The sequence below is a fragment of the Mus caroli genome, unplaced genomic scaffold (genome assembly GCF_978045245.1).
Source record: "Mus caroli unplaced genomic scaffold, Mus_caroli_1 scaffold_8, whole genome shotgun sequence".
Taxonomy (NCBI): Eukaryota; Metazoa; Chordata; class Mammalia; order Rodentia; family Muridae; genus Mus; species Mus caroli.
In genome coordinates this window covers 113,400,106-113,418,826 of record NW_028227263.1, presented here as the reverse complement: position 1 = coordinate 113,418,826, position 18,721 = coordinate 113,400,106, and positions in this window count along the sequence as shown.

Below are 18,721 nucleotides of genomic sequence, written 5' to 3'. Positions count from 1 at the left end.
AACAAATCAATGTCCTTTCTCTACACAAAGAATAAACAGGCTGAGAAAGAAATTAGGGAAACAACACCCTTCTCAATAGTCACAAATAATATAAAATATCTTGGCGTGACTCTAACTAAGGAAGTGAAAGATCTGTATAATAAAAACTTCAAGTCTCTGAAGAAAGAAATTATAGAAGATCTCAGAAGATGGAAAGATCTCCCATGCTCATGGATTGGCAGGATCAACATTATAAAAATGGCTATCTTTCCAAAAGCAATCTACAGATTCAATGCAATCCCCATCAAAATTCCAACTCAATTCTTCAACGAATTAGAAAGTGCAATCTGCAAATTCATCTGGAATAACAAAAAACCTAGGATAGCAAAAACTCTTCTCAAGGATAAAAGAACCTCTGGTGGAATCACCATGCCGGACCTAAAGCTCTACTACAGAGCAATTGTGATAAAAACTGCATGGTACTGGTATAGTGACAGACAAATAGACCAATGGAATAGAATTGAAGACCCAGAAATGAATCCACACACCTATGGTCACTTGATCTTCGACAAGGGAGCTAAAAACATCCAGTGGAAGAAAGACAGCATTTTCAACAAATGGTGCTGGCACAACTGGTTGTTAACATGTAGAAGAATGCGAATCGATCCATTCCTATCTCCTTCTTGAGTTTCATGTGTTTTGCAAATTGTATCTTGTATTTTGGGTATTTTAAGTTTCTGGGCTAATATCCACTTATCAGTGAGTACATATCTTGGGAGTTCTTTTGTGATTCTGTTACCTCACTCAGGATGGTGCCCTCCATGTTCATCTATTTGCCTAGAAATTTCATAAATTCATTTTTTAAATAGCTGACTGGTACTCCATTGTGTAAATGTACCACATCTTCTGAATCCATTCCTCTGTTGAGGGGCATCTGGGTTCTTTCCAGCTTCTGGGTATTATAAATAAGGCTGCTATGAACTTAGTGGAGCATGTGTCCTTCTTACCAGTTGGAACATCTTCTGGATATATGCCCAGGGGTGGTATTGCAGGATCCTCCAGCAGTATTATGTCCATTTTTTTAGGAACCACCAGACTGATTTTCAGAGTGGTTATACAGGCTTTCAATCTTACTAACAATGGAGGAGTGTTCCTCTTTCTCCACATCCTCACCAGCATCTGCTGTCACCTGAGTTTTTTATTTTAGCTATTCTGACTGGTCTGAGGTGGAATCTCAGGGTTATTTTGATTTGCATTTCCCTGATGATTAAGGATGCTGATCATTTTTTTAGGTGCTTCTCAGCCATTCTGTATTCCTCAGGTGAGAATTCTTTGTTTAGTTCTGACCCCCTGTCTTGTCCAGCAGGACATAGTTATTCTGTGGGTTGAGGAGGACCAGGGCCTGATAGAGAAATGATTGGAGAAAGGGGAGTGAGACCAAGCAAAGAGTTGTCAAGCTCTGTTTAATGAAGGCTAGGAGCTTGACTATAAGCACACAGTGAGAGAAAATAGGGATGGGTTGAGGGGGCATAATAAAATACAGAGAAAGGGATGGACAACTGGGGTGAATGATGATTACAGGCTTCTTGCAACTTATCTTGGAATATCGGCCTTAAAACTGTCCTGGGCCATCCTTTCGTTACACTTCCAAATTTTGTCTCTGTAACTCCTTCCATGTGTGTTTTGTTCCTGTCTTAGTCAGGGTTTCTATTCCTGCACAAACATCATGACCAAGAAGCAAGTTGGGGAGGAAAGGGTTTATTCAGCTTACACTTCCATGCTGCTGTTCATCACCAAAGGAAGTCAGGACTGGAACTCAAGCAGGTCAGAAAGCAGGAGTTGATGCAGAGGCCATGGAGGGATGTTCCTTACTGGCTTGCCTCCCCTGGCTTGCTCAGCCTACTCTCTTATAGAACCCAAGACTACCAGCCCAGGGATGGTCCCACCCACAAGGGGCCTTTCCCCCTTGATCACTAATTGAGAAAATGCCTTACAGTTGGATCTCATGGAGGCATTTCCTCAACTGAAGCTCCTTTCTCTGTGATAACTCCAGCTCTGTCAAGTTGACACAAAAATAGCCAGTACAATTGACCCCTTGTCAACTTGACACACAAACACATCACTAGTAAGCCTCAACCCTTACATTCTTATTCATCCCCAAGATCTAAATAACTTTAAAAGTCCCACAGTCTTTACATATTCTTAAAATTTCAATCTCTTTAAAAATATCCATCTCTTTTAAAATCCGAAGTCTTTTTACAATTAAAAGTCTCTTAACTGTGGGCTCCACTAAAACAGTTTCTTCCTTCAAGAGGGAAAATATCAGGGCACAGTCACAATCAAAGCAAAAATCAATCTCCAACCGTCCAACGTCTGGGATCCAACTCACGCTCTTCTGGGCTCCTCCAAGGGCTTGGGTCACTTCTCCAGCCAGGCCCTTTGTAGCACACACGTCGTCCTCTGGGCTCCAGATGCCTGTACTCCACTGCTGCTGCTGCTCTTGGTGGTCATCTCGTGGTACTGGCATCTCCAAAACACTGAGTGACCCCTTCAGTCCTGGGCCTTCAATTACAACTGGGGCTGCACCTTCACCAATGGCCTTCCATGGCCTCTCACAGTGCCGAGCCTGAGCTGCTGTGTGACCCCTTCATGCCTTCAAAACCAGTACCACCTGGGTGACCCTTACACATTACCAAGTCCCACTGCAGAAGGAGTACAACCTTGCCTATCTCTGGAACACAGCCTCTTTGTGCTTTCAGAAAACACTTCCCAGAAGATGTCACCTCAACGATGCTGGTCTCTTCTTAATCACCGCTAATTTCTTAGCTCCAGCTAACCAGCATCAATAGTCCCAGTAATGCAAAGTTTTTGCTTTAGTAGTTCTGGTATCTTGTTAATCACAGCTGATTCTTCAGCCCCAGCTAACCAGAACTACAAAAACTTCACAATAAAAACAGCAATGGCCCTGAAGAGAGTCTTTAATTTTCCCTCTGAAATTTCACAAACCAGGCCTCCATCTTCTGCACTGTTCTCAGCGTTATCTTCCAAGCTCCTACACAACATCTGACAGAGCTCTTAACAACGAATGGATCTTCAAGCCCAAAGTTCCAAAGTCCTTCCACAGTCCTCCCCAAAACATGGTCAGGTTGTCACAGGAATACCCCACTCTGCTGGTACCAATTTGTCTTAATCAGAGTTTCTATTCCTGCACAAACATCATGACCAAGAAGCAAGTTGGGGAGGAAAGGGTTTATTCAGCTTACACTTCCATGCTGCTGTTCATCACCAAAGGAAGTCAGGACTGGAACTCAAGCAGGTCAGAAAGCAGGAGTTGATGCAGAGGCCATGGAGGGATGTTCCTTACTGGCTTGCCTCCCCTGGCTTGCTCAGCCTACTCTCTTATAGAACCCAAGAATACCAGCCCAGGGATGGTCCCACCTGCAAGGGGCCTTTCCCCCTTGATCACTAATTGAGAAAATGCCTTACAGTTGGATCTCATGGAGGCATTTCCTCAACTGAAGCTCCTTTCTCTGTGATAACTCCAGCTGTGTCAAGTTGACACAAAAATAGCCAGTACAGTTCCCTATTCTAAGAAGGGGCAAAGTGTCCACACTTTGGTCTTCGTTCTCTTGAGTTTAATGCGTTTAGCAAATTGTATGTTATATCTTGGGTATCCTAAGTTTCTGGGCTAATATCCACTTATCAGTGAGTTCATATTATGAGAGTTCCTTTGTGATTGGGTTACCTCACTCAGGATGACGAAAGGATGGACCATCCAAAGACTGCCATATCCAAAGATCCATCCCATGATCAGCTTCCAAACGCTGACACCATTGCATACACTAGCAAGATTTTGCTGAAAGGACCCAGATATAGCTGTCTCTTGTGAGAATATGCCAGGGCCTAGCAAACACAGAAGTGGATGCTCACAGTCAGCTATTGGATGGATCACAGGGCCCCCAATGGAGGAGCTAGAGAAAGCACCCAAGGAACTAAAGGGAACTGCAACCCTATAGGTGGAACAACAATATGAACTAACCAGTACCCCGGAGCTCTTGTCTCTAGCTGCATATGTATCAAAAGATGGCCTAATAGGCCATCACTGGAAAGAGAGGCCCATTGGATTTGCAAACTTTTTATGCCCCAGTACAGGGGAATGCTAGGGCCAAAAAGGGGGAGTGGGTGGGTAGGGGATTAGGGGGTGTGGGTGTGGGGGACTTTTGGTATAGCATTGGAGATGTAAATGAGCTAAATACCTAATAAAAATGGGAAAAAAAGAAACTAACCAGCAAAACAAGAATAATACCCCACACTGACATCTTCTCTTTCCCACGGGTATGTGATTTTAGATACAATCAATGGTCATATTTTTCCTTGTAAATACTCAATCCATAGTAGGCATACACACTGTTCAGAGCTTCCTAGTCAGTTCTCACCCTTAAGGATGATGTATTTTGGTGTTAGGGTTACATGTGTATAAAACTACAACAGAATGGGAACGGGTGTGTATCTAGGGAAACACTGTTTTGTATGTGTATATACATGATGCTGTTAGTCAGCCATTATTCTAAGCGCTTTGGTGCTCCAAGGCTTGGTCAAAAAGGCTGAGGTCTCTGGGAATTCAGTCGCATGAGGTTCCTCTGCGGTATGAGCTGAGTAACTCAAGTTTCCTTTGACAACTCCACGTGGTTCTTATTTCATGATTTTTAACATAGACTTTTTTTTTAAGTGGGACAATCATGAAAATCTTCTATGAGATGTATTCAAGCTGAATAAATTTTATTGAATGGAAAAAAAAAACTGTCCCGGGCGTCCCTCAAACTTTCTGCAGTTTATCTTGGAGTGCCAGCCCTTACCTAAACGGTCCCAGGCACCAAATGGAGACATGGAGGAGGAGGTGAAGCTTCCTTAATATAAGCAGTTCTAGGCGCCAAGTGAAAGAGGGAGTGAGCTGGCAGTCCCAGGCGCCAGGTGGAGAACAATGAAGGAGGGGGTGACAAAATTTCCTTCAAAGGGTCAGCGAATCTTCAGGGTGAGTGTTACTGTGGGACCTAGTTTCCCACAGTTTGATCTCTCACAACCACTACTTTAATGGGGTTATTTGAATTTCTGAAGTCCAGCTTCTTGAGCTCTTTGTATATATTGGCTATTAGACACCTCTCAGATTTAGAATTGGTAAAAATCTGTTCCCAATCTGTTGGTGGCATTTTTGTCTTATTGACAGTGTCTTTTGCCTTACAGAAGATTTGCCATTTTATGAGGTCCCATTTGTCAATTCTTGATCTTACAGCACAAGGCATTGCTGCACTGTTTAGGAAGTTTCCCTGGTGCTCATATTTTCAAGGATTCTCCCCACTTTATCCTCTATAAATTTCCGTGTCTATAGTTTTATGTGAAGTTCCTTGATCCACTTAGATTTGACCTTAGTACAAGGAGATAAGAATGGATCAATTCGCATTCTTCTACATGATAACCACCAGTTGTGCCAGCACCATTTGTTGAAAATTCTGTCTTTTTTCCACTGGATGGTTTTAGCTCCCTTGTCAAAGATCAAGTGACCATAGGTGTGTGGGTTCATTTCTGGGTCTTCAATTCTATTCCATTGTTCTACTTTTCTGTCGCTATACCAGTACTTTGCAGTTTTTATCACAATTGCTCTGTAGAACATCTTTAGGTTAGGCATGGTGATTCCAACAGAGGTTCTTATATCCTTGAGAAGAGTTTTTGCTATCCTAAGTTTTTTGTTATTCCAGATGAATTTGCAGGTTGCTCTTTCTAATTCGTTGAAGAATTGAGTTGGAATTTTGAGGGGGATTGCATTGAATCTGTAGATTGCTTTTGGCAAGATAGCAATTTGACTATATTAATCCTGCCAATCCATGAGCATATGAGATCTTTCCATCTTCTGAGATTTTCTTTCATTTCTTTCTTCAGAGACTTGAAGTTCTTATCACACAGATCTTTCACTTCCTTAGTTAGAGTCATGCCAAGTTATTTTATATTATTTGTGAGGATTGAGAAGGGTGTTGTTTCCCTAATTTCTTTCTCAGCCTGTTTATCCTTTGTGTAGAGAAAGGTCATTTACTTGTTTGAGTTAATTTTATATCCAGCTACTACAGTGAAGCTGTTTATCAGGTTTAGGAGTTCTCTGGTGGAATTTTTAGGGTCTTTTACATATATTATCATATTATCTGCAAAAAGTGATATTTTGTCTTCTTCCTTTCCAGTTTGTATTCCCTTGATCTCCTTTTTTTTTTTTTTTTTTTTGTTGAAAGGCTCTGCCTAGGACTTCAAGTACAGTGTTGAATAGGTAGGGATAAAGGGGGCAGCCTTGTCTAGACCCTGATTTTAGTGGGATTGCTTCCAGCTTCTCACCATTTACTTTGATGTTGGCTACTGGCTTGTTGTAGATTGCATTTATCATGTTTAGGTATGGGCCTTGAATTCCTGATCATTCCAAGACTTTTTTTTTAATACATTTTAGGGCTCATTTTAATACAGTTATATACATTTTAAGAACAAATCAACAAGTGTAAAACTGATGAAGAATTACACTGGTGAATGACTGGAACAGAATGCAAAAATCAAGAAATAGAGAAACATACACAAAAAAATGACAATGCCTTCTTCATAGTACTATCTAATATTCAGTAAGGTTAATTTATAACCACCCTACTGTCATGGCATTATGTCTGTTTGTCAGTAGACAGCATGTCCTAAGTCCACATGAGATCAGAAGTTGCATTTTATCTGGGAATCTCTAGAATAGTGCCTCTCAACCATTCAAATTTTGCTGCTTTCATGATTTAATATAAATATTGTAATATAAATATTTAGAATGTGTCCAATGCCAAAGGGGTCATGAACTACAAGTTGAGAACCGCTGGCCTAAAATAAATAAAATCATGTTTTCCCTGCAACTCTGCAAGTAAGTAACTCTACAGAAAAGCATTAAGTAATAACCACAAGTGAATAGACTCTTAGTTCAAATACAAGGGAGCTTTCATAGAGTCATGATGTCTTAGCATCTATAGAAAAATGACAACAATTAAGGTATAGTTTGTTAATAATCCAGAGATAAGTTGTGATCTTAATCAAACCCAGAGAACATTTTTATTTGTTTTAGTCTTGGTCTATACTATCCATCCCACGCATATTTGGTTACAGCTGCTAAATATAAGTGGCGAATTTGAAATGCTCACATCCTTGAACTTGTAACCTAACCTGTATAATTTTAAGTATAGAAATTAAAGTGAATTTGTAAGTACATTTGGAAATGGATGATTAATACAGGAGTGTCTTGGAAAACAAATATAAAGTGATAATCACTAATCAAATTCATTACAAAACTACTTTATATTTTTATCAAAATATAATTTTTTCTATTTTTTATTAGGTATTTTCCTCATTTACATTTCCAATGCTCTCCCAAAAGTCCCCAGTACCCTACACCCCACTCCTCTACCCACCCACTCCCACTTTTTGGCCCTGGCATTCCCCTGTACTGGGGCATATAAAGATTGCAAGTCCAATGGGCCTCTCTTTGCAGTGATGGCCGACTAGGCCATCTTTTGATACATATGCAGCTAGAGTCAAGAGCTCCGGGGTACTAGTTAGTTCAAAATGTTCTTCCACCTATAGGGTTGCAGATCCCTTTAGCTCCTTGGGTTTTTTCTCTAGCTCCTCCATTGGGGGCCCTGTGATCATTCCAAGAGCTGACTGTGAGCAAACACTTATGTGTTTGCTAGGCCCCAGCATATTCTCACAAGAGACAGCTATATCAGGGTCCTTTCAGCAAACTCTTGCTAATATATCCAATGGTGTCATCGTTTGGAGGCTGATTATGGGATGGATCCCTGAATATGGCAGTCTGTAGATGATCCATCCTTTTGTCTCACCTCCAATGTTTGTCTCTGTAACTCCTTACATGAGTGTTTTGTTCCCAATTCTATGAAGGGGCAAAGTGTTCACACTTTGGTCTTCATTCTTCTTGAGTTTCATGTGTTTTGCAAACTGTAACTTATATCTTGGGTATTCAAAGTTTCTGGGCTAATATCCACGTATCAGTGAGTACATATCATTTGAGTTCTTTTGTGATTGGGTAACCTCACTCAGGATAATGCCCTCCAGGTCCATCCATTTGCCTAGGAATTTCATAAATTCATTCTTTTTAATAGCTGAGTAGTACTCCATTGTGTAAATGTACCACATTTTTTGTATCCGTTCCTCTGTTGAAGGGCATCTTGGTTCTTTCCAGCTTCTGGCTATTATAAATAAGGCTGCTATGAACATAGTGGAGCATGTTTCTTTCTTACTAGTTGGAACATCTTCTGGATATATGCCCAGGAGAAGTATTTCGGGATCCTCCTGTAGTAACATGTCCAATTGTCTGAGGAACCACCAGACTGATTTCCAGAATGGTTATACAGGCTTGCAATCCCACCAAAAATGGAGGAGTGTTCCTATTTCTACACATCCTCGCCAGCATCTGCTGTCACCTGAATTTTTTATCTTAGCCATTCTGACTGGTGTAAGATGGAATCTCAGGGTTATTTTGATTTGCATTTCCCTGATGATTACGGATCCTGAACATTTTTCAGGTGTTTCTCAGCCATCCGGTATTCCTCAGGTGAGAATTATTTGTTTAGCTCTGAGCCCCATTTTTTAAATGTGGTTATTTGATTTTCTGGAGTCCACCTTCTTAAGTTCTTTATATATATTGAATATTAGTCCTCTATCTGATTTAGTATAGGTAAAGATCCTTTGCCAATCTATGCATGGCCTTTTTGTCTTATTGATGGTGTCTTTTGCCTTACAGAAGCTTTGCAGTTTCAGAGGTCCCATTTGTCAATTCTCAATCTTATAGCACAAGCCATTGTTGTTCTATTCAGGAATTTTCCCCCTGTGCCAATATCTTTGAGGCTTTCCCCCACTTTCTCCTCTATAAATTTCAGCGTCTCTGGTTTTATGTGGAGCTCCTTGATCCACTTAGATTTGACCTTAGTACATAGATAGGAGTGGATCAATTTGCATTCTTCTACATGATAACCACCAGTTTTGCCAACACCATTTGTTGAAAATGGTGTCCTTTTTCCACTGGATGATTTTAGCTCCTTTGTCGAAGATCAAGTGACCATAGGTGTGTGGGTTCATTTCTAGATCTTCAATTCTATTCCATTGGTCTATTTGTCTGTTGTTATACCAGTAATATGCCGTTTTTTTTTTTTTTATCACAATTGCTCTGTAGTAAATATTTAGATCAAGCATGGTATTTCCACCAGAGATTCTTTTATTCTTGAGAAGAGTTTTTGCTATCCTAGGATTTTGTTGTTCCAGATGAATTTGCAGTTTGCTCTTTCTAATTCATTGAAGAATTGAGTTGGAATTTTGATGGGGATTGCATTGAATCTGTAAATTGCTTTTGGCAAGATAGTCATTTTTACAATGTTGATCCTGCCAATCCATGAGCATGGGAGATCTTTCCATCTTCTGAGATCTTTAATTTCTTCCTTCAGAGACTTGAGGTTCTTACCATACAGATCTTTCACTTCCTTAGTTGGAGTCACGCCAAGATATTTTATATTATTTGTGACTATTGAGAAGGTTGTTGTTTCCCTAATTCCTTTCTCAGCCTGTTCATTCTTTGTGTAGAGAAAGGCCATTTACTTGTTTGAGTTAATTTTATATCCAGCTACTTCACCGAAGCTGTTTATCCAGTTTAGCAGTTCTCTGGTGGAATTTTTAGGGTCACTTATATATACTATCATATCATCTTCAAAAAGTGATTTTTTGACTTCTTCTTTTCCAATTTGTATCCCCATTGACCTCCTTTTGTTGTTGAATTGCTCTGACTAGGACTTCAAGTACAATGTTGAATAGGTAGGGAGAAAGTGGGCAGCCTTGTCTAGTTCCTGATTTTAGTGGGATTGCTTCCAGCTTCTCACCATTTACTCTGATGTTGGCTACTGATTTGATGTAGATTGCTTTTCTCATGTTTAGGTATGGGCCTTGAGTTCCTGATAATTCCAAGACTTTTATCATGAATGGGTATTGGATTTTGTCAAATGCTTTCTCCGAATCTAAGGAGATGATCATGTGGTTTTTGTCTTTGAGTTCATTTAAATAATGGCTTACATTGATGGATTTCCATATATTAAACCATCCCTGCATCCCTGGAATAAAACCTACTTGGTCAGGATTGATGATTGTTTTAATGTGTTCTTGGATTCGGATAGCGAGAATTTTATTGAGTATTTTTGCATATATACTCATAAGGGAAATTCGTCTCAAGTTCTCTTTCTCTTTTGGATCTTTCTGTGGTTTAGATATAAGAGTAATTGTGGCTTCATAGAATGAATTTGGTAGAGTACCTTCTGTTTCTTTTTTGTGGAACAGTTTGTGCAGAACTGGAATTAGATCTTCTTTCAAGTTCTGATAGAACTCTGCACTAAACCCATCTGGTATTGGGCTTTTTTGATTGGGAGACTATTAATGACTGCTTCTATTTCTTTACAGGATATAGGACTTTTTAGATCATTAACCTGATCCTGATTTAACTTTGGTACCCAGTATCTGTCTAGAAATTTGTCCATTTCATCCAGGTTTTCCAGTTTTGTTGAGTATAGCCTTTTGTAGAAGGATCTGATGGTGTTTTATATTTCTTTAGGTTGTTATGTCTCCCTTTTCATTTCTGATTTTGTTAATTAGGATCCTGTCCCTGTACCCTTTAGTGAGTCTGGCTAAGGGTTTATCTATGTTGTTGATTTTCTCAAAGAACCAGCTCCTCCTTTGGTGATTCTTTGAATAGTTCTTATTTCTACTTTTTTCTTGTTGATTTCGCCCCTGAGTTTGATTATTTCCTGCTGTCTACTCCTCTTGGGTGAATTTGCTTCCTTTTTTTTCTAGAGGTTCTAGGTGTGTTGTCAATCTGCTTGTGTGTGCTCTCTCTGGTTTCTTTTTGGAGGCACTCAGATCTATGTGTTTCCCTCTTAGAAATGCTTTCATTGTGTCCCATAATTATGGGTATGTTGTGGCTTCATTTTCATCAAACTCTAAAAAGTCTTTAATTTCTTTCTTTATTCCTTCATTGACCAAGGTATCATTGAGAATAGTGTTGTTCAGTTTCTACATGAATGTTGGCTTTCTATTATTTATGTTGTTATTGAATATTAGCCTAGTCCATGGTGATCTGATAGGATGCATGGGACAATATCAATATTTTCGTGTCTGTTGAGGCCTGTTTTGTGACCAATTATATGGTCAATTTTGGAGAAGGTCCTGTGAGGTGCTGAGAAGAAGGTTTTGTTTTAGGATAAAATGCTCTGTAGATATCTGCTAAATCCATTTTTTTTCATTACTTCTCTTAGATTCACTGTGTCCCTGTTTTGTTTGTTTTAACAATCTGTCCATTGATGAAAGTGGTGTGTTGAAATCTCCCACTATTATTGTTTGAGGTGCAATGTGTGCTTTGAGCTTTACTAAAATTTCTTTAAAGAATGTGGCTGCCCTTTCATTTGGAGCATAGATATTCAAAATTGAGAGTTCCTCTTGGAAGATTTTACCTTTTATGAGCATGAAGTGTCCCTCCTTGTCTTTTTTGATACTTTGGGTTGGAATTCGATTTTATTCGATATTAAAATTGCTACTCCAGATTGTTTCTTCAGGCCATTTGCTTGGAAAGATGTTTTCCAACCTTTCATTCTGATGTAGTGTCTTTTTCCTGTACGCAGCAAACTGTTGTGTTCTGTTTGTGTAACCAGTCTGTTAGTCTATGTCTTTTTATTGGGGAATTGTGTCCGTTGATATTAAGAGATATTAACGAAAAGTAATTGTTGCTTCCTATTATTTTTGTTGTTAGAGCTGGCATTCTGTTCTTGTGGATGTCTTCTTTTTGATTTGTTGAAGGATTACTTTCTTGCTTTTTCTAGGGTGTGGTGTCTGTCCTTGTATTTTTTTTTCTGTTATTATCCTTTGAAGGGCTGAATTCGTGGAAAGATAATGTGTGAATTTGGTTTTGTTGTGGAATTCTTTGGTATCTCCATCTATGGTAATTGAGAGTTTGGCTGGGTATAGTAGCTTGGGCTGGCATTTGTGTTCTCTTAGTGTCTGTATAACATCTGTCCAGGATCTTCTGGCTTTCATAGTCTCTGGTGAAAAATCTGGTGTAATTTTGATAGGCCTGCCTTTATATGTTACTTGACCTTTTTTCCTTACTGCTTTTAATATTCTCTTTTTATTTAGTACATTTGTCCTTCTTATTATTATATGTCGAGAGGAATTTCTTTTCTGATCCAGTCTATTTGGAGTTTTGTAGGCTTCTTGCATGTTCATGGGCATCTCTTTCTTTAGGTTTGGGAAGTTTTCTTCTATAATTTTGTTGAGGGCCCTTTAAGTTGAAAATCTTCATTCTCATCTACTCCTATTATCTGTAGGTTTGGTCTTCTCATTGTGTCCTGGATTTCCTAGGTGTTTTATGCATTTTGCATTTTCTTTGATTGATATGGAATCTTCTGCACCTGAAATTCTCTCTTCCATATCTTGTATTCTGTTGCTGATGCTCACATCTATGGTTCCAGATTTCTTTCCTAGGGTTTCTCTCTCCAGTGTTGCCTCATTTTGTGTTTTCTTAATTGTGTCATTGTGTCTACTTCCCTTTTTAGGTCTAGTATGATTTTGTTCATTTCCATCACCTGTTTGGATATGTTTTCCTGTTTTTTTTTTTTAAGGACTTCTACCTGTTTGGTTGTGTTTTCCTGTTTTTTTGGGGGGGGGAGGGGTCTAGTAACTCTTTAGCAATGTTCTCCTGTGTTTCTTTAAGTGAGTTATGAAAGTCCTTCTTGATGTCCTCTACCATCATCATGATATATGCTTTTAAATCCGGGTCTAGATTTTCAGGTGTGATGGGGTGCCCAGGACTGGGTGATGTGGGAGTGCTGCATTCTGATGATGGTGAGTGGTCTTGGTTTCTGTTAGTAAGATTCTTGCGGTTGCCTTTCGCCATCTGGTATTCTCTGGAGTTAGTTGTTATAGTGGTTAGAGCTTTTTCCTCTCGTGATTCTGTTAGTCTCTATCAGCAGACCTGGGAGACTAGCTCTCTCCTGAGTTTCAGTGGTTAGAGCACTCTCTGCAGGCAAGCTCTCCTGTTGCAGGGAAGGTGCCCAGATATCTGGTGTTGGAACCTGCCTCCTGGCAGAAGTTGTGTTCCACTAACAAGAGGTCCTAAGATCCCATGGAAAGTCCTCTCAGGACTTTGGGAGTCTCCACCAACTCCACACCCAAGGTGACCCCGTGCTGGTGCAGACCAGAGGTGACTTGTGACCCTGGTCAGACTGAGGTTTCTGCTTCCCTAAATAATGCTGTGTCAGGTCCCCTGTGATTGGATTGGAACAAAAGTTGTGTTCTACTCAACAGAGGTCCTAAGATCCCATGGAGAGTCCTCTGGGGATCTCAGAGGTGTCCTCCGACTCCACGCCCAAGATGACCCAGTGCTGGCGCCGACCAGAACGGACTTGTGGAATGTTGGCTTTCTATTATTTATGCTGTTATTGAAATTCATTCTTAGTCTGTGGTGATCAGATAGGATGCATGGGATAATTTCAATATTTTTGTATCTGTGGAGGCTTGTTTTGTGATCAATTATATGATCAATTTGGGAGAAGGTACCATGTGGTGTTGAGAAGAAGGTATATCCTTTTGTTTTAGGATAAAAATGTTCTGTTGATATCTATTAAATCCATTTGTTTCATAACTTCTGCTAGTGTCCATGTGTCGCTGTTTAATTTTTGTTTTCAGGATCTGTCCATTTGTGAAAGTTGTGTGTTGAAGTCTCTCACTATTATTGTGTGAGGTGAAATGTGTGTTTTGAGTTTTAGTAAAGTTTCTTTAACGAATGTGGCTGCCCTTGTATTTGGAGCATAGATATTCAGAATTGAGAGTTCATCTTGGTGCATTTTACCTTTGATGAGTGTGAAGTGCCCATCATTGTCTTCTTTGATAACATTGGGTTGGAAGTCAATTTTCTTCGATATTAGAATAGCTACTGCAGGTTGTTTTTTAGGACCTTTTGCTTGGAAAGTTGTTTTCCAGCCTTTCACTATGAGGTAGAGTTTGTCTTTTTCCCTGAGGTGGGTTTCCTGTAAGCAGTAATATGTTGGGTCCTGTTTGTGTAGCCAGTCTATTAGTCTATGTCTTTTTACTGGGAAATTGAGTCCATTGATGTTAACAGAATTTAAAGAAAAGTAATTTTTGCTTCTTGTTATATTTGTTGTTAAAGTTGGGATTCTGTACTTGAAGCTGTCTTCTATTAGGTTTGTTGAAGGATTTCTTTCTTGCTTTTTTTAGGGTGTAGTTTCTGTCCTTGTGTTGGTGTTTTCCCTTTATTATCCCTTGAAAGGCTGGATTCGTGGAAGGATATTGTTTGAATTTGGTTTTATCATGGAATACTTTGGTTTCTCCATTTATGGTAATTGAGAGTTTTAGCTGGCTATACTAGCCCGGGCTGGCATTTGTGTTCTCTTAGGTTTTGCATAATATCTGTCCAGGATCTTCTGGCTTTCATAGTCTCTGGTGAGAAGTACTGGTGTAATTCTATAGGCCTGCCTTTAAATGTTACTTTACCTTTTTCCCTTACTGCTTTTAATATTATATCTTAATTTAGTACAGTTGTTGTTCTGATTATTATGTATTGGGAGGAATTTCTTTTCTTGTCCAATCTATTTGTAGTTCAGTAGGCTTCTTTTATGTTCATGGGCATCTCTTTCTTTAGGTGGGAAGTTTTCTTCTATAATTTTGTTGAAGATACTTGCTGACCCTTTAAGTTGAAAATCTTCATTCTCATCTACTCCTATTATCCATTGCTTTGGTCTTCTTATTGTGTCCTGGAATTCCTGGATGTTTTGAGTTAGAATCTTTTTTGCATTTTGGATTTTTTTTATTGTTGTGCCCGTTTTCTATGGAATCTTCCGCACCTGAGATTCTCTCTTACATCTCTGTAATCTGTTGCTTATGCTCTCATCTGTGGTTCCTGATTACTTTAGTAGTTTTTTCTATCTCCAGAGTTGTCTCCCTTTGGCTTTTATTTATTGTTTTTACTTCCATTTTTAGTTCTTGGATGGTTTTGTTCAAATCCATCACCTGTTTGGTTGTGTTTTCCTGTAGATCTTTAAGGGATTTTTGTGTTTCTTCTTTAAGAGCTTCTACCTCTTTAGCACTGTTTTCCTGTATTTCTTTAAGTGAGTTATTAATGCCCTTCTTGATGTCCTCTATCAGCATCATGAGATATGATTTAAATCTGAGTCTTGCTTTGTGGGTGTGTTGGGTATCCGCAAATGGCTGATGTGGGAGTGCTAGGTTCTGATGATGGTGAGTGGTCTTGGTTTCAGTTAGTTAAATTCTTATGTTTGCCTTTTGCCATCTGGTAATCTCTGGTGTTAGTTGTTAGGGTGGTTTCTTGTTGGAGTTTGTTCCTCCTGTGATTCTGTTAGCCTCTGTCAGCAGTCCTGGGAGTCCAGTTCTCTCCTGACTCTCAGTGTTCAGAGTATTCTCTGCAGGCAAGTTCTCCTCTTGCAGGGGAGGTGCACAGAGATCTGGTATTCAGACCTGCCTCCTGGCTGAAGATGAATGCCCAAAACATGGCCTGTTCCAGAAGATGTGTTTCCTCTGCAGTCTGCATACTTACCTGCACCGACTGGTCTTTGAAGTATGTGGGACCCAAGATGGCTCTCTTACCTGATCTGGTGGTCAGAGCCCTACTGGGCAGACACCTCTCTTCTGGCTTGAAAGGGGCCCAGATACCTTGAGCTAGAAACCATGTCTGTCCCAGAAGCTGTGTTGCTTCTGTAGTCTGCTTGCTCACCCTCTGCACAGCAGACCTGCACATACTGGTCTCTGAGGGACCCAGGACCCATGCTGGCTCTGTCACCTGCTCTTGCAGTCAGAGTTCTCCCAGGAGGGCACCTCTCCTCTGGCAGGGAAAGTGCCTGGATGTCTGGAGCCTGAAATGGGATCTGTCCCAGAAGCTATGTCCCTTCTGCCTATCTCAGAAGCTGTGTCATTTCTGTAGTTTACAGTCTCACCTGCACAGACTAGTCTCTGAGGGACCCAGGACCCAAGATGACTCCCTCACCTGCAACAGCATTCAGAGCCCTACTGGGTGGATATCTCTCCTTTGGTGGGGAAGGTGCCCAGATGTCTGGAGCCCAAAACAGGGTCTGTCCCTAAAGCTGTGTTGGTTCTGCCTGTTCCAGAAATTGTGTTGCTTCTGTAGTCCCCAACTCACCTCAGAAGAATAGACTCTGAGGGACCTATACTGAAGATGGATCTCTCACCTGCTCCAGCAATCAGAGCCCTCCTGGGCAGACACCTCTTCTCTGATCCTGAGCCTTCTAATGTTTATGGTAACAATGATCAAGACAGATCAAAATCCCTATCAGCCAGCTGAGTTAACCTGGAGAGTAGTATCCACTCTTATTGGTGAGTAAGTATATTCTATCAATTCTCAAAACCACACCCATATACCTGGTGACCAGACTTCATGTTTTATAATTGCTAATTGGCAACTAAATTGAGTACCTGGGATATTCCTGCAGACAATTTCAATGTTGTTGCTTTTAACTTTTTGAAACAGATTGGTTGCCTTCAGACAGGATTGCTGTCAGCAAGCTCACAATTCACCATGGCAGTTATTCATCTCTATGAAGAAATGCATTGAATGTCTAATCATATGTCCTTTGTAGGTTTGGTGTAAATGTGAAAGAGTGTACTTTTGAAGGCTGGTAGCATGGATGTGTACGAGTGTTCTTGAGCTTCTAGCAACCTAAACCTGAGACATACATTAAAATCTATATTTGTCATCCATGATGGGTAAGAAAGAGCAATAAGGACACAGATCTAAGGGATGCATGATCACTTAACCACTTTATACCCTATTTGGGATGACAGGAAAAAAGTAAATCTTGTGCCCCTGTTCAGCTAGTGATAACTGCTCATCTTTAATGAACAAAAATGGGAAGTATGCTCTTCCCCCATTCTTGAGTAGGCTAAACAAACCCAGGATGGTTTTACAACTTAGCTGGAGTCATCTGGCCTTGTCACATTTGTAATTTCCTACAGGAGCTTTGAGGAGTTGACTGTCAACTGAGCTTGATTTGCAACTCAAGACAGCTGAAACAAAGGATGGGATCTATAGGCTTTCTCTGTATAAACACTGTGTTGAAAAGTACCCTTTGCCTTGATCAGAAATTTTGTCTTGGCTTCCTCTTTCTCTCACACCAGTTCTTTTTCATTTATAGTCCCCTTTTCAGGTAACCCAGCTAATCCATGGATGCTGGACAGCTACAGAGAAGGAGAAGGAGTTAGCCCTCATGCCAGGAAAAGTGCAGCTGTCATAGCTGAGACATAAAGGACAGAGAGTCAGTTAACATGAAAGAGCTGAGGAAGAACAGCCCCACGAAGGTAACCAACTGGGTCTACAAAAACAGAAACGGAATATAGATTTTAATAATAAATTGATAATATAGGAGGAGTGTGTTAGCCATGCAGGGGAATTGGCCCAGCCATTGAGCTGCTTAAGGCATATTAAAATAGAAGGCCCTGTGTGTGTGTGTGTGTGTGTGTGTGTGTGTGTGTGTGTGTGTGTTTCATTAGGGAATCCAGAACACTGGGGCAGGTAGCAAGGAACTCCTGTTTCTGCTGCCAGTGTATTGGGTCAATTAGAGAAGAAATTAACTGGCAATAGCTGCTGTCACAACCACATCTAAAGCTGCTGCCTCCATCACCAGTGGGTTGATTAGAGAAGAAATTAATTGACAACAGCAAAAGCAGGTGGGGTGTCTTTGTGCCTGATGAAGTTGCATTTGAGGGTTGTGTCATAGTCAGCTTCAGATGTCTATTTGATACAATGTAGAACCACCTAAGGAGGGTGGACATCAGCAGAGGTCCTGTGAGGAGTAACCATACAAGTACCAAATAAAATAAAATAAAATAAAATAAAATAAAATAAAATAAAATCTTGCACATGGATGTATTTTATTTTTCAGAATTTGAATAACTAAATTCTGTTGTTGTGTACCATTGATGCATATTCAGGTTTTCAATGAGTAAATGCTTTGTGTTTTGAGAAGGCTGATTCTGTAATTGCACATTACAGCACGTAAGGCTATTGTGAAAGTACCTGTACAAAAGAAGGGTGGCGAATATCCCCCAATAAGATGAAGCAATTCTTTGCTTATTATAATATGAAGCACATTGGTGGTTCACCATAAAATCATAGAGCACAAGCAGTTGTAGAAAGGACTAATCACACCTTAATGAATGATTATAAAACAAAAAGGAAGAATAAAGTCCCTCAGAGACAGAATATATAGTGCTTTTTCAAATATAAATTTTTGAATATTAATGAGAAAGAAACAACAGTACCCAAGAGACAATGAGATATTGAAAAAATGGTGGAATTAAATCATTCTATATGCTATAAAGATGTGTTAACATCTGGAAAAAATTCCTCAAAAGTTTTGCATCAGGGACACAGATGTCGTTATATTTCTTCCGGAAATGAAAAGTTAAATATTAGAACTGAGCATTGGAGGTCTCCTGAAAACCTTGGGCACTAAACCAAAAAAAGAATGTATTTCATTAGAAATGTCTGTGCTCATAATTTCCTCCTAAATGTAGCATAATTTAGCCCTGCATAACCTTGTCCACCTTTGCAAAAGCTACCATGATACTGAGTTATACAAATGGGACA